Source organism: Schistocerca americana, chromosome 7 (assembly GCF_021461395.2).
Source record: "Schistocerca americana isolate TAMUIC-IGC-003095 chromosome 7, iqSchAmer2.1, whole genome shotgun sequence".
Taxonomy (NCBI): domain Eukaryota; kingdom Metazoa; phylum Arthropoda; class Insecta; order Orthoptera; family Acrididae; genus Schistocerca; species Schistocerca americana.
This window is the reverse complement of record NC_060125.1, coordinates 263,956,253-263,983,421: the sequence shown is the minus strand read 5'-3', so window position 1 is coordinate 263,983,421 and position 27,169 is coordinate 263,956,253.

The window sequence follows — 27,169 nt, the reverse complement described above, 5'->3', positions numbered from 1 at the left end:
TTTCAGTTAACTGCCGTGTCCTCAGTTGTTTCCTTACTTATTTATTTCTTATTTTGTCTTGTGCAGCCTCAGTTGTCTTAGGTCTTTTGATATTAATGTCCAACTTTCTGCTCCAAATGGTACTCTGCTGGTGTGACGGCTTCATAAAATTTAATTTTATAAACGAAAATAAATTTCATTTCTTGTCGTTTTACTCTTCAAAGTATGTCTTAACGTGGCAAATGTATGTTAATAGGTATTAATTCTCTGATTTACAGATACGTCCCCTTAAAAAGTGAAGTCACACCCTAAATACCTGAGATTGAAACACATGTTTTGTTGTTATACTACTGAGTATTATTTTCGTCCTCATTGGGTATTTTCCTAAAATTTTTGTTGTTATACTTCGGTAGTAATTTAGGATTATATTGTTTAATCCACATACTGACGTTTGCGGTTTGTCTTCACAGTTCTGTACGATTACCTGTCGTCGGCAAAAAGCGTCGTATTTAGAAATTTACCTGTCCCAATTCTACTACCTTGATGTATTCCATCCTTCATCCATTCCTTTAATAGGTCGTCGATGTAGATGTTGAACAGTGTTGGTGACATACTACAGCCTTCCCTTACTCCTTTTTATCTCTATATCTGGTATCAGTCGTTTGCCAGTATCTCTTTTAATATTGGTGTCTTTGTATAAACCTTGGTATATTTTTAGTTGCCAGGGGAAACTTCGTTTCCCCATCATTAACCATAGCATTTTTTTTTCGATATAATTAATGCTCTTTCATAGTCGATAAATCCTAGGTAACCTTGCAAAATAAATTCTTTTTTTTATGTAGTTTGTTTCAGTGTGAAAGCATCGTCGGCACAGGATCATCCTTTCAGGAAGCCTGAGATACGTTTAGAAGTCTTTCATTATATATTTTACTGCTATACTTATTAGAAACATTCAACTACTGATTGGCCTGTAATTATTTGTCTTACTGCTGTCTCCTCATTTAAACAGTGAAGTGAATTTTGTGCATCTCCATTCTTCTGATATTTCGCTTGTACGCCAACATATGTTACAGAGGTGGAGCATTCCGAGTTCTAGAAATGTTTCATTGTATATTATCACTTCTGTGTTCATTCATTCTAGTCCAGCTGCCTTTCTATATTTTTGTTTTCTTAAATGCCTGTTTAGTTCTCTCAGATCTATTAGATATTTCTCTTCCTCCGATTTTCCTTCCACTGACTCTTCTGCATCTCGATTATACTATAATTTCTTATAGTAATTTACCCAATTGCCCGAAGAAATGATATTTATTCTTCTGGTAATTTCTTCATTGTTTTTTTTTTTTCTTTTTGTCTTACCAGTCTGCCAGGGGTACAATGTTCAGCTGTTCTTATGACTGTATCCAGTGAAGATCTAGGTGCCTGTCTTCTACATTGCTGTTTCCAATTCTGCTTTTACTATTTTTCTTTATCACTCAGTCGGTTTCTGCAAGGACTCCATATATACTTTATTTTTCGTTTCTATGGCTTCTTCTACCTCTTCGTTCTAAATTTCAAGTGCCCTTTTTCCGATTCCTATGGGTTTTTCATGTAGTAGCTGCATTACACTTTTTATGTCCTTCCATTCTTCAGTTAGATCTTCACCTGACGGCATTTGTTGAGATAGCTTCCTTAACTTGCACTGATATATGTTCCTTAATATTTCTTGGCGCGAATGCAACTTAAAAGTTTTGTGTGGACCTATTCTCACTTTTCTTTGTTTTGTTTTTCCATCTTTTCCACAGGTGACTCTTTGCGCTAATAAGACAGTTAACCGTACTCATGTTTCTTCCCCTATACGCTGGTATATCCAGGAACCTGGAAGCGAACAAATTCGAATGATCGTCGGGAAGACGGACTCAGCATATAGAGAAGTCAAAAGAATCTTCAGTGAAAGCAAGGGTGGTGAAATGGGAATTGAACTGCTAAACGCAGAAGAGAGAGCATATCGATGGAAAGAGTACCTGAAGGCCTCTTTGGAGGGCACACAGGGTAATCGATATGGATGCACAGGGAATTCGAATTTAAAAGATCTCTGGAAGGCTTGAATTCGAGTGAGGCAGAAGGTCTAGGTAAGTCCCGTTAGAAGTTTCCAAATCGTTGGGGGCAGTGCCCAGCAAACAAATATTCAGGTTAGCGTCTGAACTCTATCAGAATGGCGGTGTTTTATCAGACTTCCGAAGAAATATCATTCTTATGATTCCGAAGACAGAAAAGGCAGAAGGTGAAGAAAAATTGAGATATGCTCACGGGGTTCTTCGACCTAGGAAGCGCATTCAAAGCTTAAAAGCGTGCAAGATATTCGGAATTCTGAGAAGAATAGGAATAAGCTGTAGGGAAAGACAGGTAATACATGGTATGTACAGGAACCAAGTGGGAACACTAAGATTGGAAGACCAAGAACGAAATGCTTGGATTAAAATGTGTGTAAGACATGGGTGTGGTATTTTGCCTACACTGCTCAATCTACACGTCGAAGCAGCAGTGACGGAAATAAAAGAAAGTTCAAGAGTAGGCTTAAATTCCAGGGTGAAAGGATACCAGTAATAGCACTCGATGATGACATTCCTATCTCCAGTGAAAATGAAGATGATTTATGGAGTCTGTTGGATAGAATGAACAGTCTAATGTGTACAGAATATTGACTGAGAGCAAACTGAAACACCATTGAGATATTGAAATGTAATAGAAAAGGGAATAGCGAGAAACCTAACAGCAAATATGAAGTTCAGGAAGTAGACGAAGTTAAGGAATTCTGCAACCTTGGAAGCAAAATTACCCACTACGGTCGAAGCAAAGTTGGAGAAGACTTTAAAGAGCCTGCTTCTTCATTGACAACAATTAAGAAATTCATTTCTCCTAAAATTGAAACCAGTGATGTACATATCGACAACTTATACAATATTATGTTCAACTGGAAATGATGGAAGGTTTAAAAAAAGGAAGAATACATTGCATTTTTCGTTCAACTGACTGGGAGTGCACGTAAGGTTTGCGCAAGCTAAGAGCAGTGTATATCTAAGGCTCAGCAAAATCAAATGTAAGATGAATATCGCCCAAAGCACGAACGATTTTAAAAAGGAATCATATAAATTTGTGTACCGATTTCTTACTATAATAAGATGGTGGCTCACCACTTAACACCGAAACCATCAATCGCGGCCAATGGACTTGCATCAAAAACAGCTCTTCGGTTTATATGCCAGAAATCTTGTGGCCAGTATTTAAACTTTCCGTCGTAGTGACACATTTTTTCTTGTGATTAGAGATAAATTTGTCTCCGACTGCAAAAAAGGACTTTAATTTCCTTTTTACGTGTCGTGATCGATTCCGGAAATATCAGTCCCATCCTCAACTGCACCTGTTATAAAAAATGGTTCAAATGGCTCTGAGCACTATGGGACTTAACTAATGAGGTCATCAGTCCCCTAGAACTTAAAACTACTTAAACCTAACTAACCTAAGGACATCACACACATCCATGCCCGAGGCAGGATGCGAACCTGCGACCGTAGCGGTCACGCGGTTCCGAACTGAAGCGCTTAGAACCGCACGGCCACACCGGCCGGCGCACCTGTTATAGAGGCAAATTTATTCCCATTGTCAATATTTTCTGAGAGGTTTCATCTTTGTGATTACCATGCGAAGAGTAAAACAAATCTGGGGATACTACGCAAGATTTATAGAAAACCTAGGTTTAAAAAGATCGCCGGAGAAAAGGCAGGAGTTAAAAACAATAAAGTCTGTTTTCTTCACCAGCACACTAAAATATTTTTTTTCGACAGACAAACTAGGAGATTTCACTTTCGAGTACATATTGTAGGAACATCGCTCTTATTGTCATGTTTCTGCACTGTCTAACATCCACCTGTTCCTTCCTACATGTGAAGCGGTAATCCTATGCATGCGTACCTAATATGTTCCTAAGAGCTGCGCATTAAAACGGAATATTCCGGGCTTATACGTCGGGTTCTATTGGTGGTTAAAAAGGTAGGGTCAAGTGTTTAGGATATGTCTTGGGCTAAGGATCATTTGTACACCCAACAGAGTCATTATCCTACAGTGCAGGGTGGAAGTATGAACATTTCACACTCCACCCTGCTAAGGCAAACGGAGAAAATCGGTTGGTTCTTTTTGAATTTGATGTGACCTACAGTCAGCTTGATGGTATTTATCGCTACACCATTAGTTCATGGGTGGTCCCTTGGAAAACTCCCCGAAAAATGATTTGTTACTGTATTTTGGCGTCACCAGCGCACCAAACTCAAGCGAAGGAATCCAGGGCAGCTATGCACGGCAAATCATTGGAAGTTTTAGATATATTCCTAAGATCTAGACCCCTATTCCAAACGGTATTCAGAATTCTGTTGATATCTTCATCCGTTTTGGGACGTATGTAGTTAATGGTAAAAGCAATTATAGTGATGTACTCTTAACAAAGAATATTTATCACAAGTAATGTACTGAAATTCTAGATTTCCCGGTGACATATAAAGATTCCATGAACTACAACATAAAGGAGTGACGCCATGTTATCTCTCTCTCTTATCGCTTGTCTTTTTAATTTTGTTCCCTAAATCTTGGGTTGTGTTGCGTTCCTGTCTCTGTATGCCATGCGATGTATAGAGGCTTCCTTCCCACTCGTGTAAGTTAAATTGCTCTTAAACAATAATTATTAGTGTTGAACTTTAAAATATTGTTCTTGCTTTGTAGGCTAACGAAAGCCTTTCCCTATCCTTACTATTTACGTAAATGTGACCAATGCCTTGTAAGTGTGGAAGCTTGCGTGGTATTTTAATTTAATTCCAAATGTAGCTTAAAATTGGTTTCATTTCATTTATCGCGCTCTATAGTCTGAACAACCTTTACCACGTTCGATTTTCAGAGAACAACCCACAGTTATCTTCAATTGTTAAAAATTTATCTTTACGTAAGCCCACACTAGCAGAGCTGGCATTAACTTTGATTTGCGCCTATCAAGTAACATTTCAGAACAAAAGAAGTTTCAATTTATTACGAGTCAGAAAGAAAAATATTTAATATTCATACCAGACTTAATTTTTCGTAGCATTAAAATATATCTATGATCTCAGAATAATAATTCCTAACATCCCGATGTTTTCATTCTTCACAAAGGATATATTTGATGTCCAATCTCCATTATTAAATGTAGAAAGAGGCGTTCATTATAATAAAAGATATTTATTCTCGCTCTCCCAGTAACTGTCTAAAGAGATATTTTCCGTATATCCCGTAATAAAATCAGTCAAATCATGAGCAAGCACAGGCAGGGTCTACTTTAGTTTCCTATATAGAGGTTAAAAGTCACTCTACCTCTGCACGTAAAACCCAGTATAAGGTGAAATCTACATAACAAAAAACTGTAGGAAATTACTCAAGTTCTGCACGTAAAACCCAGTATAAGGTGAAATCTACATAATAAAAAACTGTAGGAAATTACTCAAGTTCTAGCGATATACTCTCTACGCATTTACCTACACCACTGCCCATTAAAATTGCTACACCAAGAAGAAATGCAGATGATAAACGGGTATTCACTAGACAAATATAGTATACTAGAACTGACATGTGATTACATTTTCACACAATTTGGGTGCATAGATCCTGAGAAATCAGTACCCAGAACAACCACATCTGGCCGTAATAACGGCCTTGATACGTCTGGGCATTGAGTCGAACAGAGCTTGGATGGCGTGTACAGGTACAGCTGCCCATGCAGCTTCAACACGATACCACAGTTCATCAAGAGTAGTGACTGGCATATTGTGACGAGCCAGTTGCTCGGTCACCATTGACCAGGCGTATTCAATTGGTGAGAGATGTGGAGAATGTGCTGTCCAGGGCAGCAGTCGAACATTTTCTGTATCCAGAAAGGCTCGTACAGGACCTGCAACATGCGGTCGTGCATAATCCTGCTGAAATTTAGGGTTTCGCAGGGATCGAATGAAGGGTCGTAACACATCTGAAATGTAACGTCAACTGTTCAAAGTGCCGTCAGTGCGAACAAGACGTGACCGAGACGTGTAGCCAATGGCACCCCATACCATCACGCCGGGTGATACGCCAGTATTGCGATGACGAATACACGCTTCCAATGTGCGTTCACCGCGATGTCACCAAACCCGGATGTGACCATCATGATGCTGTAAGCAGAACCTGGATTCATCCGAAAAAATGACGTTTTACCATTCCTGCACCCAAGTTCGTCGTTGAGTACACCATCGCAGGCGCTCCTGTCTGTGATGCAGCGTCAAGGGTAACCGCAGCCATTGTCTCCGAGCTGATAGTCCATGCTGCTGCAAACGTCGTCGAACTGTACGTGCAGATGGTTGTTGTCTTGCAAACGTCCCCATCTGTTGACTCAAGGATCGAGACGTGGCTGCACGATCCGTTACAGCCATGAGGATAAGATACTTGTCATCTCGACTGTTGGTGATACGAGGCCGTTGGGATCCAGCACGGCGTTCCGTATTACCCTCCTGAACCCACCGATTCCATATTCTGCTGACAGTCATTGGATCTCGACCAACGAGAGCAGCAATGTCGCGATACGATAAACCGCAATCGCGATAGGCTACAATCCGACTTTTATCAAAGTCGGAAACGTGATGATACGCGTTTCTCCTCCTTAACGAGGCATCACAACAACGTTTCACCAGGCAAAGCCCGTCAACTGCTGTTTGTGTATGAGAAATCGGTTGGTAACTTTCCCCATGTCAACACGTTGTAGGTGTCGCCACCGGCGCCAGCCTTGTGGGAATGCTCTGAAAAACTAATCATTTGCACATCACAGCATCTTCTTCCTATCGGTTAAATTTCGCGTCTGTAGCACGCCATCTTCGTGATGTAGCAGTTTTAATGGCCAGTAGTGTAGAAGAGCCATGTGTCTGCTTTCAAAAATCTTTATCCGTTATCGAGATAACCAAGCTGCGGGTTGCGAGACGGCTATGCACAGCAAATTACTGTAATTTTGACACAGTTCCGAAGATCCCGGTCTCGAACAACCTTGAAAAGTTTTCTTCAAACCTTTATCCGTTTCCGAGATACGGATGTTGAAAGTCACCCAACTTGTACGCGTAAAATACGCACGTAAAATCCGGTGTGAGGCGAAAACTTAGTTTGTAAAGTGACGTAACACGGAATAATATGTTGTAAAGGGCCTTCTTTATCATCTGGGGACCCCATGTTGTAGAACAGAAGCACTTGAGAAATTGCTTTGCACATAAAATCCGCCGGCCTCGGTGGTCTCGCGGTTCTAGGCGCGCAGTCCAGAACCGCGCGACTGCTCCGGTCGCAGGTTCGAATCCTGCCTCGGGCATGGATGTGTGTGATGTCCTTAGGTTAGTTAGGTTTAAGTAGTTCTAAGTTCTAGGGAACTGATGACCACAGCTGTTAAGTCCCATAGTGCTCAGAGCCATTTTTGAACATAAAATCCTGTCTGAGGTGTAAAATCATTTTCGCGTTATTTCAATTTCAAATACGTAAACTATCTGAATTTTCTTTTCATGTGAGTTACATTCCATACTGCAGCAGGGGAAAGAGGAAATCAGTGGAAAAATGCACAAAATGGAGAATATGTTCCTGTTTATTTAAGGGACTAATACTGAAAAGTGAAGTGACAGCTGCTTCATTCTACTCCTCCCCCCCCCCCCCCCCCCCCCCACCTGCACCCATAAAAATGTTCCCAAAAGTTTTGGTATGCGAGCGCTCTTTTATGCTGACGGAGAATGGCAGTAGAAACGAGACGGAAAAGTAATAAATACCGGAAGACAGTAGACAGAGGTCATGTTATAGAGAGAGCGAAGGATAAAATGACAGTATGATAAAATGTGCAACACAGTGGCAGGAGAACACAGTCGAGTGACAGAAAAGTCATAGGAAAAGAGTGAATAAGACTGTGCCAGCGGATAGGCGGGGGAGGGAGTTCGAGGAGGGGGCAAAGAGAAAATGGAGGTGGGTGAGAGCCAGTGATAATGAGCGACAGGGTATATGATAATGAGAATGAGGAATGGTGACATAGGGACTGTTGTAATAGGAAAGAACGAAGGTGACTGCGGCATTGAGACAGGAGACAATGACAGGGAGATGAAGGTATAATGACAATGTGTGGATTGTATGAGTGACGGAGTAAGAGCAACTTGCAATGGCTGAGTATGAGTGACGTCCAGTCATGGAGTAGTGGATGTGAGTTTTAGTTAGGTGAACTTGTGGAACTTTCAGGTGAGAAGCATGTTCAAAAAAAGTGAGAATATGTTCATATGCCAAGGATTTTCGTTAAATTTTTAAAGATTCTGAGGAAGGTAGAATGAGGCAGCTGGTACCCCCACTTTTCAGTTAGCCATTTCAATAAACAGGAATATATTCGCATTTTTTTGTGATCCTACAGGAGCATTTTCCGCTGGTAAATATTTGACTGGAAAACTAAGTAATGTCGTGTATAGAGCGTATTTTGCAGTCTTTGGGAGATGCATTCAGGGAAGAAATCTACTTGAGTGGAAAAAGAGAGGTTAAATATTGACCTGAAATGTAGCTACGGCGGAAAATTCGTGGATTCTTGACCTGATAGACTGCATTTTTCGCGAGTTGGCTGAATAGTAATCTCATTCCTCAATTCAAAATGTATCAACTTATTTCCCTCCCTTAAGTTTGTCGTTTTCTACCTCGACTTCTTACTCTTTACCACTGGATTACGTATCTATTAAACTACTGACTCCACTGTTATCTCGTTTCCTCTCTCCCACCCTCGTTCCGCACTGCTGTCTCGCTTGTGGTCTTATTTCCTCTCTTCCAGCCTTGTTCTGCCACCGCTGTCTCCCTTTGCTCTCTGTGACACACACACACACACACACACACACACACACACACACTTACTCTCACTTACAGACACAGACATCCATGAACACAAACGCACACGCTACTTCACGCAAAATACACGCGTGCATCCCCGCACGTGTCAAAACCAAGGTCCGAACAATATTTATCATGCAACCGCACGTGCAGTTCTCTGTTCATTCCAGGCCTCTGTACAATAGTATGAGCCTTCATAGCGGGCGGCCCAAGCCAAGATAAACAAACACGGGGCTGGGTGGCCTTCCAAACAGGCAGCAGTCCTTTGAAACGATGCCAGGCGGCCCGCCAAGCGTGAAAGTGCGTGCTGCGTGCCGCGAATGCTCTAGGCGCATTACCGGGCCGCAGTACCAACAGAGCCATCTGGCGGGCTCGCCGCCGCTCAGCACACGGGCTCGGCGCATGCGCGTTGCCGCTCTCGACGCGGAAATCGAACCTTCGGCTACGGCGCTCGCTGTTCCTTTGTCCTTCGCGCGCCGTCGGACTGGTAACCTACAGCTCTCGCGAGCTCATAAAATATTCCGCCGGTGGAGGTATCGCTTGATTTTGCGAGATCGCCCGTGCCTCGGAGCTTTCTCCTGGCAGCGGTGGTTAAGCCACGACTAGCCTCTTCTTGCATTTGGACCCTTATTATCTTTTCTCTCCACATTGGATCCATCCATCATAATTACTATCCTCTTCAAGCATCCCGTCGGATTATTCTGATGGTTATTAATCTGGATAGTTATTGAAACTTCCTGACAGATTAAAACTGTGTGCCCGACCGAGACTCGAACTCGGGACCTTTGCCTTTCGCGGGCAAGTGCTCTACCATCTGAGCTACCGAAGCACGACTCACGCCCGGTACTCACAGCTTTACTTCTGCCAGTATCTCGTCTCCTACCTTCCAAACTTTACAGAAGCTCTCCTGCGAACCTTGCAGAACTAGCACTCCTGAAAGAAAGGATATAGCGGAGACATGGCTTAGCCACAGCCTGGGGGATGTTTCCAGAATGAGATTTTCACTCTGCAGCGGAGTGTGCGCTGATATGAAACTTCCTGGCAGATTAAAACTGTGTGCCCGACCGAGACTCGAACTCGGGACCTTTGCCTCTCGCGGGCAAGTGCTCTACCATCTGAGCTACCGAAGCACGACTCACCCCCAGGCTGTGGCTAAGCCATGTCTCCGCTATATCCTTTCTTTCAGGAGTGCTAGTTCTGCAAGGTTCGCAGGAGAGCTTCTGTAAAGTTTGGAAGGTAGGAGACGAGATACTGGCAGAAGTAAAGCTGTGAGTACCGGGCGTGAGTCGTGCTTCGGTAGCTCAGATGGTAGAGCACTTGCCCGCGAAAGGCAAAGGTCCCGAGTTCGAGTCTCGGTCGGGCACACAGTTTTAATCTGCCAGGAAGTTTCATATCAGCGCACACTCCGCTGCAGAGTGAAAATCTCATTCTGGATAGTTATTGCTCGTCGACTGCACTTATACTAGGCGTGGTAAATTGGCAGTACAGTTTATAAAATAGATCTAGAGATGGTCATTGCTGCTCGAAACCGGTAGTCTGAGGACCTACAAATTTGTGACCATAAACGTGAAATAAAAGAAATGAAAGTTATAATACTATGTATGTATGTGTTTTGATATAATTCATAGCAAATATTCAAATCGAGTTTAGTGGCTTGTTTACCTGTAATGCATTACAATACAGAACGTACGCGAATTTTGATCGTTGAAGAGTGGTTGAAAGAATAATGTACGGTGGTTGTCTCATACAAAAGCAGGGACGAAAAAATGAATCTCTTGAGTCACTATGGTATGCTAAAATAAGCATCCCCACATTCGCCTGTAGTAATTTAAACGTAATTCGAAATTACCAGACGTAGATATGAAATTCACTCACATCGGATACAAGATACAAGTTCTTTATGTTAACCATTGCCCTAACATGCCCACTGCGAATAGTTGGCTAAATAAAGTACATAATAAATAAATAGACTACATGTTTGGACAGACAGCAGTTTCAGACGTTCTGCTTCCGTAGGCGAGTTCATAGTGTTTCCACTTCCTGTAAGTCAAAGTACGGGTAGGAAGGCAAGTAATACATGTAGGGGATAGTTTCGCAGCCCTCCCAGTTTTGACAGTTTCCAGTTGCGTAAGTGAAATCTCTACATCACATATAATACCGTGAAGCAACTCTTCTTGAAACAAGATTGTCATTAGGCAATGTTCATGACCTTACGTTGCGTAAAATGTGTATACTTGTCCAGCTATATCTTTACAGCTTCAACGATAAACTGCGACAGAAAGCGCCAGTTACATGTGCCCATCATAGTGTTCACACATCATTATTCATCTTCAAAAGGCCGACATTGGAGCAGAATTTTCGTGTCTTCGCATGTCTTATAATTATTTCAAACCCCTTTTTTTATTTCTACCTACTTAACTTCTACATGTAAGGAAAAAGAGTGGAAAATTATGATTTCAGTTCCCGTCGACAGAACATTAAAGATAAAACCCAAAAGAAAAGCAAATCGGCATTTACCTTCAGCATGGTACCATTGCAGCATTTCCGTTGAGCGATTTAGGGAAACTAAGGAAAACAAAAAAATCTGGACGAAGATTTCAGTCATCTTCATTGCGTATGCAAGCCTTGACAAGTGGGGAAACTCGATACGCACGGTTTTAATCTAACCTAGTCAACAGAGAAAGCTAATTTTTTATTTTACTTTATTTTTAATGAGATTTCCTTCGTAGAAATATTTCAGATATATTTTCATTTGTATAATTCAGTATCCATCTCCATCTACCAAGAACAGACAACAGTATCTTTTAAGCACGCGTCAATGCTCGAGAGGGCGTTCAAATCGATGATATCGCCTGCAATTTCTGGAGTATATCAATGAAAATACTGCCTGCTACGAGTATTACGGAAAACATCAAATGATGATGGATTACAACGCTATGTACCACTGCTAAGGGATTAGTTTGCCAAGAATAATACCAGTGCTGCTGAAATGAAGAGAGCTGGAACTAGATATTTTACTATAAAAAATTCGGGTATCTTTGTGCCTGTGTCATATGAATTTATTGTCTTCCACTTCCCACTACCTATTATATATAATCCCTCGTAGGTAAACACATTAATACGAGGATCGGGCACGTAGAAACTGTATTGATACAGAAACCTGCAACCAATCGCTTTTTGATAAATTTGTTTTTTCCCATAAACTAGTGGTCGAGTCTTTATTTCCGTAGCATAATGGTGGTCACTGGTGCTGTGACAAGGAGTCAAATAATAAACACTATAATGTATCCCCACGAGCGATTGTGAATTGTGTCGAAGAACGAGTACTGTGGCAATTACGGTGGCGTTGTAGATAGTACGTATTTACTTGGCAGTTCTCATTTCAATTGTCTAAACGCCACAGATGAATGATCATAAATCCGCGAGCATCCGTCATGTGCTTTTTAATTACTATGATGTTCACTCAAAGGTATAACATGCATTTTACAGAAACTATTCTTTGCGTACAACACAACTGAGGCGTGGTCTTATGCACTGATCAAAGCTAGTGCTAATGTGAATACTGATAAATATCATTCAAGATGACACCATTTAGATCAGTGTTTGTATATTCAATACACAGTCTTTCGTTCCAGTACATCTACACTCCTGGTAATTGAAATACGAACACCGTGAATTCATTGTCCCAGGAAGGGGAAACGTTATTGACACATTCCTGGGGTCAGATACATCACATGATCACACTGACAGAACCACAGGCACATAGACACAGGTAACAGAGCATGCACAATGTCGGCACTAGTACAGTTTATATCCACCGTTCGCAGCAATGCAGGCTGCTATTCTCCCATGGAGACGATCGTAGAGATGCTGGATGTAGTCCTGTGGAACGGCTTGCCATGCCATTTCCACCTGGCGCCTCAGTTGGACCAGCGTTCGTGCTGGACGTGCAGACCGCGTGAGACGACGCTTCATCCAGTCCCAAACATGCTCAATGGGGGACAGATCCGGAGATCTTGCTGGCCAGGGTAGTTGACTTACACCTTCTAGAGCACGTTGGGTGCCACGGGATACATGCGGACGTGCATTGTCCTGTTGGAACAGCAAGTTCCCTTGCCGGTCTAGGAATGGTAGAACGATGGGTTCGATGACGGTTTGGATGTACCGTGCACTATTCAGTGTCCCCTCGACGATCACCAGTGGTGTACGGCCAGTGTAGGAGATCGCTCCCCACACCATGATGCCGGGTGTTGGCCCTGTGTGCCTCGGTCGTATGCAGTCCTGATTGTGGCGCTCACCTGCACGGCGCCAAACACGCATACGACCATCATTGGCACCAAGGCAGAAGCGACTCTCATCGCTGAAGACGACACGTCTCCATTCGTCCTTCCATTCACGCCTGTCGCGACACCACTGGAGGCGGGCTGCACGATGTTGGGGCGTGAGCGGAAGACGGCCTAACGGTGTGCGGGACCGTAGCCCAGCTTCGTGGAGACGGTTGCGAATGGTCCTCGCCGATACCCCAGGAGCAACAGCGTCCCTAATTTGCTGGGAAGTGGCGGTGCGGTCCCCTACGGCACTGCGTAGGATCGTACGGTCTTGGCGTGCATCCGTGCGTCGCTGCGGTCCGGTCCCAGGTCGACGGGCACGTGCACCTTCCGCCGACGACTGGCGACAACATCGATGTACTGTGGAGACCTCACGCCCCACGTGTTGAGCAATTCGGCGGTACGTCCACCCGGCTTCCCGCATGCCCACTATACGCCCTCGTTCAAAGTCCGTCAACTGCACATACGGTTCACGTCCACGCTGTCGCGGCATGCTACCAGTGTTAAAGACTGCGATGGAGCTCCGTATGCCACGGCAAACTGGCTGACACTGACGGCGGCGGTGCACAAATGCTGCGCAGCTAGCGCCATTCGACGGCCAACACCGCGGTTCCTGGTGTGTCCGCTGTGCCGTGCGTGTGATCATTGCTTGTACAGCCCTCTCGCAGTGTCCGGAGCAAGTATGGTGGGTCTGACACACCGGTGTCAATGTGTTCTTTTTTCCATTTCCAGGAGTGTATAATGGATAAGCTTTGCTGAGAAACTAGTTACCGAACTTACAGCACATGAAGCGAGGTAGGACTAAGGTGTCCGATAGTGCGGGACCTATACTGAGTGAAGTAATACAGACAGAGTAGCATCGCATTGTCTGCTGGCGGCCCTCACTCTTCGGATCGGACGCTTCATTGGAAAGACTTCCTTCCGCCTCGTAGCTGGCTTTGATGGGCGAGTGCGTCGTCCAGCGTCAGTATGATGTGAAGGAAGGGAGAGACTCAAAACCTATGCCAACAAACGACTGTCGAGGCAATAAATAGACGTCCTATGCGACAGATTGATTACTATTAGCAGCGTCACGTGGAACACTGTATATTTGTTAGGAATATCTTACAGACCATAGGTGCAAGATGAAATCCTCATTAAATTGTACCTCACAAACTCTCGTCCTCTTGCTGGCAGGATTCATACTGTCAGTGAAAATTCCTGCCATCACCAGTACTGTATCTACGTTGATGAAATTGACCAAAAATGTCAATTTTCGATTTATTTCTTATTTGTTAGTACAACTCCTGGACAATAAGTTCCCTAAGTTTCAATGTTGAAATCGCATCCTAAGTTCCAGAAAATTAATTAAATGTGTGACGCGCCCTCCCTGTCACGTCCACGTTTTGAAGCGCCACTTCAATACCAGCTCAGTGAACAACGATTCTGTGTATTACTTTCAACCAAACGTGTGCGGGATACATCTAGAAGGCCGTGATACATAATCTTTGGTTTTATAGATCATCTTTGACTCTGTTCCGTATCTTATAAACTCATATGGAAACGATGCCCTAAAAACACATTTGCATCTGCTACAGTTGTCAGAATTGCAGCTTATGATGCAGTCATTTAATGATGGGAATGTCGGGAAGATGAAGGTATCAGAAAGAATGGGCATCAAGATAGGAGATTTTACTCAAGACATCCTGAGAAAAATAAATTTACAGCGCGTCTCTGCAGCTGAAAAGTCAGTTGACAACCTGGTAAAGAAAAGAAGACAGACAACAAGAAACCAGAAGAGAAGCCTTGAACGGAAAGACGACCCAGGGTACAAATGTGGTGCCTTCTGAAGAAGTGACATAAGGGAAAAAGCTAGGTTGAATTTTAAATTGCATTTCCTGAAAAGTTTATTTTTCAAAGTTTATGTACCTTTTCCTCAGATTCTATGAATGCTATAATTTTGTACACATATTTCTGTAAACCTAATAAACGTTGTCTCAAGAGAAAATTTTTAAATTCTGATTGCAAGCTGAGATATAGGGCAAAGTGCTTGGAATTTTTCATGATTTTAAAATTGTACTTGTGGAATTAAAATAAAAAATTATGAAAATTCTCCTATTTTACCTATTCCAAAAACCTCATGACAGAAGCTTACAACATATAAAGACATGAAACAGAGAATTTTTTGTAGAAATTTCTTGTATACTTTCTGAGAAAAAGGAACATATATTATTTTTATAAGAATAAAGCTTTAAATTTCATTCAAAAAAAGTAGATATGTATAATCAAATGATTTTCATCAACGTCCCCCGCTTAAGGCTTATGTCCTGCTGCGCTACGGCCACGTTTGCCGGGTTGTCTGCTTGGCAGCCTACAACATAACAAGAAACGTATTGCATAAATATAGTAGTCGACTGAAATGTGGAAACACCAAGAATACAACACGTTATACCTTGCAGGGAAACAGGTGACATTCAAACCAGCTTTCAGTAGTCTCAGAATGAATACATACAAGCTGTTTTCAAGGGAAATTTATATACCTTTCTTCCCGAAAAATTGGGGCAAGTTCGGGTAATGGTTCAAATGGCTCTCAGCACTATGGGGCTTAACATCTGAGGTCATCAGTCCCATAGAACTTAGAACTACTTAAACCTAACTAACCTAAGGACATCACACACATCCATGCCCGAGGCAGGATTCGAACCTGCGACCGTAGCGGTCACGCGGTTCCAGACTGTAGCGCCTACAACCGCTCGGCCACACAAGCCGGCAAGTTCAGGTAACGGTCCTGCACACTTCTCTCCAAAGCAGACCACAAAGCCTCAATAACACTGACATCTGCTTACTGTGGTGGCCCAGAAAGATGCGACAATTCCTCCTCGTGCTCGCAAGACCACTCCTGGGTGAACAGGGACGCATCATCATTGTTGAACGAATGTTGTTCCATGGGATGGACCTGATTAGCCAAAAGGGTTGCATAATGTTTGGCAATAATGCGAACTTGCAGATTAACCATGTGGCACGTGGAATACGACGATGTGGCTACCAAAATCTTCATTGAACCCCCGCCATATTTCACTCTAGGGACTTCAAAACGGCCAGAAATAGTGTAAAACAAGACTCTTCCGACCAGATGTCTTCCTCCCATTGAATAGCGTTTTCCTGTTAAGCTTATTTGCATCAATATTGAGTGATTTTGGAGTTGCAGCTAGCCCTGCTATTCACTGCATCTGGAGCTCCTTTCGTGCTGTTTGGTTGGTTCAAATGGCTCTGAGCACTATGGGACTCAACTGCTGAGGTCATTAGTCCCCTAGAACTTAGAACTAGTTAAACCTAACTAACCTAAGGACATCACAAACATCCATGCCCGAGGCAGGATTCGAACCTGCGACCGTAGCGGTCTTGCGGTTCCAGACTGCAGCGCCTTTAACCGCACGGCCACTTCGGCCGGCTTTCGTGCTGTTTCCTTGCTGACTGGGCTCGTCAGCGCGACTCTGTCATGCAGTGACTTGCGCAGCTGTCGTCCTCTTATTTTTTGTCACAATCCTTTTCCACGATCGTCTGTCATGATCTTGTAACACATACTCCTTTTTCCGCGTTGTGGCTTAGTGGATGATGCTTTTCCAATTTACCTGTATGCGATACAAATCTTCGATATGGTTTCTCTTGAAACACCAAACATTTCGGCTATCTCGGTAACAGAAGCACCAACCGTACGAGTGCCAACAATAGTTTGCCCACGTTCGAAGTCACTTAGCTCCGACATAAAGAGCTCTCAACTATACAGGACACTTCTCTGACCACGAACGACGATTGAACGAATTGAAGGCAGTGCACAAGTGTTGTCAGTGGCCAAAGACGGTAGGGAAACCTGCAGGCGCTTGCATTTTGTTTGGGTTTTGCATCTAAGTGATCATTAGTGTATATTTTACGTGGATACGAATTTATCAGCAGGTACCTGCCTCGAATAAATATTACGACATTTATTAATTCAGTCAGCTGTAGCTGTGGAATCACTCTGATAGACTTCTCGTGCAATAAAGCATACTCTGAGGGTAGTCACAACGACCAGCACTCAAGTCAAATCCGAAACGTGTGCCGCCACGCAGGTGTGTGTTGTGACTTCGGCTACAATCTTCCGAGTGATACATTGTATTTCTGTAGTACATTTACGTTTATGAGGCACCTTGCAAGTATCTCTCTTTAAGACCTGGTTCTTGTCAATATTCTATCAGTTCCGATAAATAAATTTGTGTGCTGCCTTACGGCAGGTCTTGTCATGGGGAAAGCGTCGTCAGAGAGGTCCACCGCATGAGCGTCTAGGGAAGTGATTCCAGTGGTGTTTTCCCGTTGCCTTCCACTGATGATAATGAAATGATAATGTGGACAACACAACACCCAGTCCCTGAGCGGATAAAATCTCCGATCCAGCCGTGAATCAAACCGGGGCCCCTTGGGGTGACAGACCGCCACGCTGACCAAATTTTTTTCATTTTGTTCCATATAGTTCGTTGCGTTTGGTCTGGGTGGACGTCACAAGACATCCGTTCAAGTTCATCGTTGATGCCTTGACTCAGTTTTTTTTTTTATTACAGAGAGCACGCAGCTCTATGACTGAACGCGCTGAGCTACCATGCCAGCGGCCGCTCAGCTATCGGGGCGGACAATTCAGATAAAGCGGATGAGTAATAAGGAGAGATGTGATCTGCCAAACTACGGTCTGGTAGTTCTGTACAACACGTGAGTGACGCTGTAAATGGTAGGTTTGCCGGTATTGTTGGTATCACTGTTAGGGAAAGAAACACGAACGAACGTGTGAGAGAGAAACTGGGATGTGACGAATTCCCTTTTTTGTTTGTTTTGGACATAAGTAGAACCGCACAACATTCAGTGTTAGTCCACTGTGTACTTTAAACCTTACAAAATATAAATTGCATTTTATAAGTAATACAAAATTAGTTAATGGCGTAACTTCTCCTCTTTCATACAACCAAAGCAATTAGTGCTGACCGAGCGAGGTGGCGCAGTGGCTAGCACACTGGACTCGCATTCGGGAGGACGACGGTTCAATCCCGCGTCCGGCCATCCTGATTTAGGTTTTCCGTGATTTCCCTAAATCACTCCAGGTAAATGCCGTGATGGTTCCTTTGAAAGGGCACGGCCAGCTTTCATCCCCCTCCTTCCCTAATCCGATGAGACCGATGACCTCGCTGTCTGGTCTCCTCCCCCAAAGAATCGAGTCCAATTAGTGCTGATTTAAGTATAGTTTAGATGCACGAACATAACAGAATCTATATAGTCATTGCTTTTATTTTGTTCTAAGTAGAAGGTTCTTAACCATGATGTAAAGCAAGAGTTACCTGTTATTACTGTTATGCTCGAAAGTTTATGAATAAGAGAAATATGCTTTCTATAAGCTCGACGAAGTATTGAAGCAATGTTTGATGTTTTTTGCGTTTTTTTCTTTAACATTTTTGTTTCGAGGAAATTGATTTTTTTAGCACTATATGGTAAATCTGTATTTTCTTATTTTCACTAAAACATCCCCCTCTGTCACCTTACAAACGACAATTTTCGAACTGAAAATTTAAAGTTTCCGTTTTGCTGTCAATACTATGTGGAAAAGTAATGTTCACAAAGCGATCGATGAGAGGTAACGTCCGATAGGTATGCAACACATCTAACGTACAGGAAACACGGTTTTGGTCTTAACTGACAACAGTTATTTGGAAAACTACCGTGGCGTACGCTTCCTTTCGACAGTCTGCGGCAGATTGCTGCAGTTTTACAACTCTAGCAGTAAGTAATCATTCTGTCATGTTTCAAAAGACAGTATTGGGCAAATAAGTGTGACAGAACATTTTACTGGCTAGAATTTTGTAGATACAGGTTCCACATCCTGATTTCTAGCGTAAAGAAAGAAGGGGCGCCAACTACGGATGGATTACACAATGTTAGGCTTCGTAGCGTAAAGGCGTCAAGACTTTATTTAATCCATTATGTTATACGTCCTCGGTGCAGTCAGATATACTGGGAGTTCCACGTACGTGCTGACCTGTTGCTCACAGTGTGGTAAGTGTCATAATGTGTCATTTGGCCCTTATGTGTGAGTAGATTTGTATCAGAGAGTTGTGCATAAACTTATTCTGAAACCTTAGAAAGCAACGTTAGTTCATCGGATGATACTGTTGTGCAACGTCCGAAGTACAACTGGCTATTTTACTCTTTGCTTGGTGGAGATTTTTATCCTGAAATGCTCTTTCTGTTGATACAGCATTACAGATTTTATTGGGACAATTGAACTCGCAATTAAACAATCGACTTTGAACTTCTAAATACTCTTTAGCTACAGTAAGTGCCTCTGCAAAATGGGAGAGAGAAAAGGCGCGCTATACAAATAATCTAAACTACATTTTTCCACCAAACCATTGATCTGATAAGTATGTGAACGGTATGCTGCACCCCTTCTTCTGAGAGGAAACAAATAACCAAAAGAACTATGCTTATTCTTTGCAGGCAGGCAGGACAGTGCTAGAGCCACACCACCAGTGTGCCTGACAATTTTACAAACTTACTTTTTGTCATTGAAAACATCTTCCCTAGGTCGCCCCTAAACGATCTAGTTCGGCTAAAGCCAATACGCCAGCTACCAAATTCCAAGGCATGTAATGGATCATATGTGGATATCGGACTCAACATTTTTTTATGAATGTAAAACAATCTGAGCATTTCATGGTTTTCATCCTTCGTAATCAGAATGAGATTAGTTCATCCATGTTAATCAGCTCAGCTGTGTAGAATTCGCGTTGGCAGATCGTCCTACTGCAGATTTCATATGCACCATTTACCGTACTATAAAACTCAGCGTGCATCAACCATCCATGGGTTTAAGAGAACAGAATGTCCTTGTTACCATCGCAGTGGACCTTGCTTCATACTGACGTGAAAGATGCAGCAGTTACATAAAAGCAGTATTTGAATCAGTACATTCAAAGTTCCTTTACAACAATACGACCAACAAAATTAAATTACACGTTGGACGCATTATGAGAGTGACTCAGAGAAAGGAAAAGTCAAGAAGATAGACACAGTTACACTGATGTCTACAGCAGTGTGTCGAAGAGAAAAGGGCAAGGAGCGGAATAGTGAGAGCTATCCGTAAAGAAAATGAATGGTGTTAAAAAGTACTTCACGTGAGTATGGCGCATACAAGAAATAGAAAAATAAAAAAAAAATTCAAAATCAGATATGCAGGAAGCAAGTAGAAATATTTGTGTCGTCTTCATCAGAAAGTCTTCCGCGAATCTTGTAACTCAGGCGACAGATGGGTAACAGCCGTCATTGACCTAATAGGATGTAGAAAACCGCCTAAAAGTCCTTCAGACGGTTTCGATGTGCGGCCGGTGCACCTACCAGCATTAAAGGAGCCTACTGTCCGGGCATTTTATCGTCTTTAACAACGATAGTCTTGTAACCCAAAAATTGGGTAGCAAAATAACGTTGCGGGATATCACAATTAATAAAATGTTCCGCACTGTTATGTCGTGGTCGAATGGATTTCACATATGAACCCAACGATGGTTGTTCAGAATGTCGTCGATTATTACAGTAAGATTAAGGCCTATATAGATCCGCAGACATATAGGAAACTGCGTAAAGATCCCACTGACAAACTTCTTAGAACTGTTACACGGTTGATAAGTAAGTCCTGTATCGAACAGAGCATTCAGCTACTCTACCACCAAGACTTTAAGGGTCGTAGAAGGTGCAAAAAGTACATTTTCGTCTGAGACCTATAGTAAGAACTATTGGTTCGCGCACATTATGACGACCACATATTTGCCGATTGGAATAATTCGGCACATTGTATCAGTAAATTATACGGCATAATGGTGCACCCGGAGGATATATTATTTAACATTGGTATGGTATCGCCATTTACTATGGTCCTGCTCAGTGAGATGTTGCAACAGCTGAGTCGAAATTTTCCTCCCGATATTCCAGAATTATTTCAATATTGCATCATAACCATGTATTTGAAATGGAACAATGAGTTCTATGAATGCACGGATTGCGTGGCTATGGGAAGCCTCTTCAGCCCAGTTACAGCGAATTTTTTTACGGAAAATTTGAGGAGCAAGCGTTTTAAAACTACCAACATCACACTGAATATTTGGTTCCGCAACATGAATGACACATTGTTTTGAGGCTGCATGGCAGAGAGGAAATTTTCGACGTGTTAGTTTTCAAGGAAAAAGATGGCATCAGCAAAAGCGAGACATCATTATAAACGTTGGCGGATAGAGCAAGAAACAACTGCGAACCAGAGCTGCTTGGCGCGGAATTAAAACATCTCATCAATGCATTGCTTAGTAATGGTTATTCGTCCGCTGAGGTAAGAAGGGCATTAAGGCCACTGCGCACAAGCGTCTGTGAAATCGAAAATTTTCTTACTTTTCATTAAGGACGTTATTGACCGCATAGGAAAAATCTTGAAGAAACAGAATCTATAAACCAACCCGGAATATACAAGATCACCTAAAATTGGAACAGGATGCTCCGAAAACGAAGGAAAAAGTAGGAATTAATAAAATTCCATGTAGTTGTGGGGAGGTGTATGTGTTTACTACAAAAGTTACGACCAAAAAGACTAGAAGAGTACAAGGGCAATTGTTGATGGGGGGGGGGGGGGGGGGACTTACAGATCAGCTGTTGCGGAACATGGTTTGCAGACAGGAGACGACCACATTTATTTTGACAGGCTCAAGTATTGCCAGCCGAAAGCGGATACCATGAAAGACTATACAGAGAAGCCATAGAGATTGTAAAACACCCCTGGAATTTCAGTAGAAAGGAGGAAGACGTGGAACTGAATGACATTTCGATCCCGGTGTTGAAGAAGATGTGCACTGGTCTTCCTCCTCGGGTGATATCAGCAGTGGACGATGCCGACTGACAACGGCCAATCGCGTTCGGGTATTCAAAACATCTGACGTCACGCCACTGTGCAGGAGACGCGTAAACGGGATTTTGCTGCAGTCGGTAGCGAGCCAGGGTGTGAATTGGACGCTCAAAGAAGCTACGATCTCCGTTGAAAATGTCCTTCGCAGATGGAGACCAAACGTTGCGTTTAAATTCGAAATCCTTTCAACTACGGCATAGTAGCCCGGAACATTACATTAAAAGTTCACTTTTTTCAACTGTATAACATCCAAAATTTTGTGATTTATGATTATGAAGTTGTTCTTCCACGAAGCTACGGAAGAATTAGTTAACAGGGATCAACCACCATAAATACGAGGAACACTCCAAAAGAAATGCACACTATTTTTTTTAAATCCGTCTTTTATTCTAGATGTTTGAAAGTTTCACAGTGTGTAGATACATCCTTTAGGAACAATATTTTCATTTCTCCACATAATGTCCATCGCTCTCAACTGCCTTACGCCATCTTGGAACCAGCGCCTGTATACCCGCACGGTAAAATTCTGGACCAGCCTGTTGGAGCCACTGTTTGACAACGTGCACAAGGGAGTCATCATCTTCAAACCTTGTTCCACGAAGAGAGTCTTCCAGTTTCCCAAAGAGATGATAGTCACATGAAGCCGGGTCAGGACTGTAAGGCGGGTGTTCAGCGTTGTCCATCCCAGTTTTGTGATCGCTCCCACGGTTTTTTGACTGACATGTGGCCGTGCATTGTCCCGCAACAGCAGAACATGCTGCTTTTACCGATGCGGTCGAACACGACTCAGTCGAGCTTGAAGTTTCTTCAGTGTCGTCACACATGCATCAGAATTTATGGTGGTTCCACTTGGCACGATGTCCGCAAGCAAGAGTCCTTCGGAATCGAAGAACACTGTAGCCATAACTTTTCCAGCAGAAGGTGTGGTTTTGAATTTTTTTTCTTGGGTGAATTTGCATGATGCCACTTCATTGATTGCCTCTTCGCCTCTGACAAATGATGGAGCCATGTTTCATCACCTGTTACAATTCTTTCAAGAAATTAATCTCCACCATTCTCGTACTGTTCCAAAAGTTCGCTGCACACCGTTTTTCTTGTTTCTTTGTGAGCCACTGTCAATATCCTGGGAACGCACCTGGCACAAACCTTTTTTAACGCCAACACTTTCGGTATTCTGCAAACACTTCCTTCCCCTATCCCAAAGTAGCGTGACAATTCGTTCACTGTGATGCATCTGTCAGCAGTCACCAATTCGTTAACACTTTGCACATTGTCTGGTGTGTGTGCAGTACGAGGCCTGCCGCTGCGATGACAATCCTCAATATTGTAGTGCCCGCTTTCATCATGTAACCTGCTTTCCCACCGGCTAACTGTACTGCGATCGACAGCAGCATCTCCATACACCTTTTTCAACCTCTTGTGGATGTTTCCCACTGTCTCGTTTTCACAGCACAGGAATTCTATGACAGCACGTTGCTTCTGACGAACGTCAAGTGTAGCAGCCATCTTGAAGACATGCTGTGACGTGGCCGTGCCGTTCTAGGCGCTTTAGTCTGGAGCCGCGTGACCGCTCCGGTCGCAGGTTCGAATCCTGCCTCGGTCATGGATGTGTGTGATGTCCTTAGGCTAGTTAGGTTTAATTAGTTCTAAGTTCTTGGCGACTGATGACCTCAGAAATTAAATCGCATAGTGCTCAGAGCCATTTGAACCATTTTTGAACATGCTGTGACGGGGCCACTGACGGGAACAGGTTGAACTAAGTTTGAAAACAAGGGGGAAGGATGTAGCTACACACTGTAATACTTTCACATATGTACAATGAAAACTGTATTTTTACAAAAATAGTGTGCATATCTTTTGGAGTGACCCTCGTAAAAACGCTTACTACCATCTCGAATAACAGAGTATTAATGAAATACAGATTAAAGCATTTCCATTCCATCCAAGAAGAATCACGCCAAGTCTCGAAAATATTTTGGTAAATAATGAAATCATGAGAGAAATTTTTAAAAATGTTCAAATGTGTGTGAAATCTTATGGGAGTTAACTGCTAACGTCATCAGTCCCTAAGCTTACACACTACTTAACCTAAATTATCCTAAGGACAAACACACACATCCAGGCCCGAGGGAGGACTCGAACCTCCGCCGGGACCAGCCGCACAGTCCATGATTGTAGCGCCCACGACCGCTCGGCTAATCCCGCGCGGCAGAGAAATTTTAACAAAAGAACTCGGTATAAATGTACGACACAGTTACATTAAGTCGGACGAGCAAGAGTGAATATTTAAATCTGCTAATAATGGAAGTATTTCTAGCGAAGATTGGTGGAGCTTGTTGGAGCTGCTTATGAGTGAAATGTTTGCTCGAGAACAGCATACTTAATTTCATCAGCGAAGCAGGGCGGTAGGAGCGAGAGAAAGGCAAAACCGAAGCGCCCACAGGCGGAACACCAGGCCTGTTTCTTTCCGAGTTTCATAAACGTAACTGGCTCTCGGCGCGGCCGGCCGAGTTGGGCTGTCCAGTGGAGGGAAGTTTGCGCCGGCTGCCGGCTCGTCCCCTCTTACAAACTCTGCAGCAGCCGGGTGAGGCCGGCCGGCCCGCGGCTAAGTAAGGGCCGGGGGGCGGGGGCGGGGGCGGGGACGGGCGTTGTCTTTGTGCAGAGTCCGGCTGCCGGCAGCGGGCCGCGAAGCGCCATCCAGAGCGGCGCGTAATGAAGTGGTCTTGTTGACAGACTTGCCCCGCGGCCGGCGGCCCCACTGCCACAATTTGCCAGCTTCAGTGGGGCACTCCGGCGCTCCCCATCGCAGCCTGCCCTTCCCCTCCGCTGCCCTCTCCTCGCGGACCGTTCCGGCGGGCTCGGCCGTCCAGTGGCGCTACAGCCTCCGGGAAGAACAATCGGACAACCCGGAGGATGGGAAGGCGGGGGCGGAGGAGAGCAAATAGCCGCCGGTCGCGGTCCACGTGCCGCGTGGCTCTGTCAACCGATCCGGAACACAGCCGCCTCTCGCGTGGGAAACCCGAACGTTCGTCTCGCGCACACGGAGAGCCTAGACAAGTTCAGTCTCAGGGTCCTCATAAGGCTCGGCTCGGATGGGAGAGTTTCTATGAGTGATTATCAAGCCAGTTTTGCCGGAAGTGTTAATATTTTTTTATAAGTGTCAATTTCAAAATTAATAAATGAAAAGCACCAGTTTGTTTTGGTTCTACAATATTACTTTTATTGTAAACCGGTTTTCGGCTTACAAGGCCATCTTCAGACATTTACTGAGTATTATCACCAAAGAAGTTAAATGTTATCAGACAACACTGGAAGAGAAGTAACACATCTAGCTGATGTAGAAACATACAGTAAGTAACATCTTTGCAGTGAAAAAGTAAAAACTGAACTGTACATGAATAACAATGGAGTTGACAGGAAAACCTTTAGCACAAAATAGGAATAGCTTGCCTACATAACAGTTTCTATTAATAAACAAAACTAATAAAATAAAATAAAATTAGTACTAGACAAGGCTGCATCAGGAGGTATGAAACATGGAGAGTGATACTCAACAAATTAAATGAAGAGACAGTTATCAATGTAAATACAGAATACATAAGGAACTTAAGTAATATCAATAAGATAAACAGAAATAAATAAATGCAGGAAAATGGAAGTGTTTGAGGGAACCTACAATCTAAGAGTATGGTGGTACTGCATTTTAACATTAACATTATAATCAAAGCAGTGGCTGTGTAACAGTTTTCATTAAATAAATGAGCAAAGTAAAATATGAGTTTGATACAATAAAATTTATTGCCACAGCCAATGGCTACAATCCAGTACTTATTGATCACATCTTACACAGGAAACAAAAACGAAAAATTATACCCCTCCTCTATGCCCCACCTTCTTCCCCATCCACTGTCTGTAAGAAATGGTGTACACTACCATTTCTAGGTCAGGTATCACAGATTGTAGCCAAAGCACTTTGATTATAATGTTAATGTTAAAATGCAGTACCACCATACTCTTAGATTGTAGGTTCCCTCAAACACTTCCATTTTCCTGCATTTATTTATTTCTGTTTATCTTATTGATATTACTTAAGTTCCTTATGTATTCTGTATTTACATTGATAACTGTCTCTTCTTTTAATTTGTTGTGTATCACTCTCCATGTTTCATACCTCCTGGTGAAGCCTTGTCTGATATTAATTTTATTTTATTAGTTTTGTTTGTTAATAGAAACTGTTATGTAGGCAAGCTATTCCTATTTTGTGCTAAAGGTTTTCCTGTCTACCCCATTGTTATTCATGTACAGTTCAGTTTTTACTTTTTCACTGCAAAGATGTTACTTATTGTATGTTTCTATATTAGTTTAGATGCGTTACTTCTCTTCCAATGTTGTCTGCTAACATTTAATTTCTTTGGTGATAATACTCAGTAAATGTCTGAAGATGGCCTTGTAAGCCGAAAACAGGTTTACAATAAAAGAAATATTGTAGAAAAAAAGCAAACTGGTTATTTTCATTTATTATGATGTTGTTCTACCAAGAGCCGACGGAAGATTCTGTTAATTTCAAAATTTTTCGTCCAACTTTCTGAACATGAAGTAGCACGAAATTTAAAAGTATCGAAAATAGGAAAAAAACAGTATTTACAAGCTGCTTTTACAAGAAAATATTTTTCTGTGGCCTTCCTGAGAGCTAGCCCAAGTGGAGCGAGTTGTGGCCCCATTGACTGTGGAAGACATTATAGCCAGGAAGAGGCGCCATTCAACAGTCTAGTGACCGGCTTGATACGGCCAGCCATGGACTCATCTTGAAAGTATCTAACCAAATTTATTCTGTGAAAGTATCAGCGATAAGGTTGTTCTAAATTAATTATTCAGCAAAACCTGCATCTGACTGCGTCTGTGGACTTGTTTCTTGCACTCCTCCATTTTGCCAGAAATGCAACATGTATTTGACTCAGCAATAAAATTTAAGAGAATAATGCCGTTTGCGCAATGGGATTAAGATGGTACTGGAAAA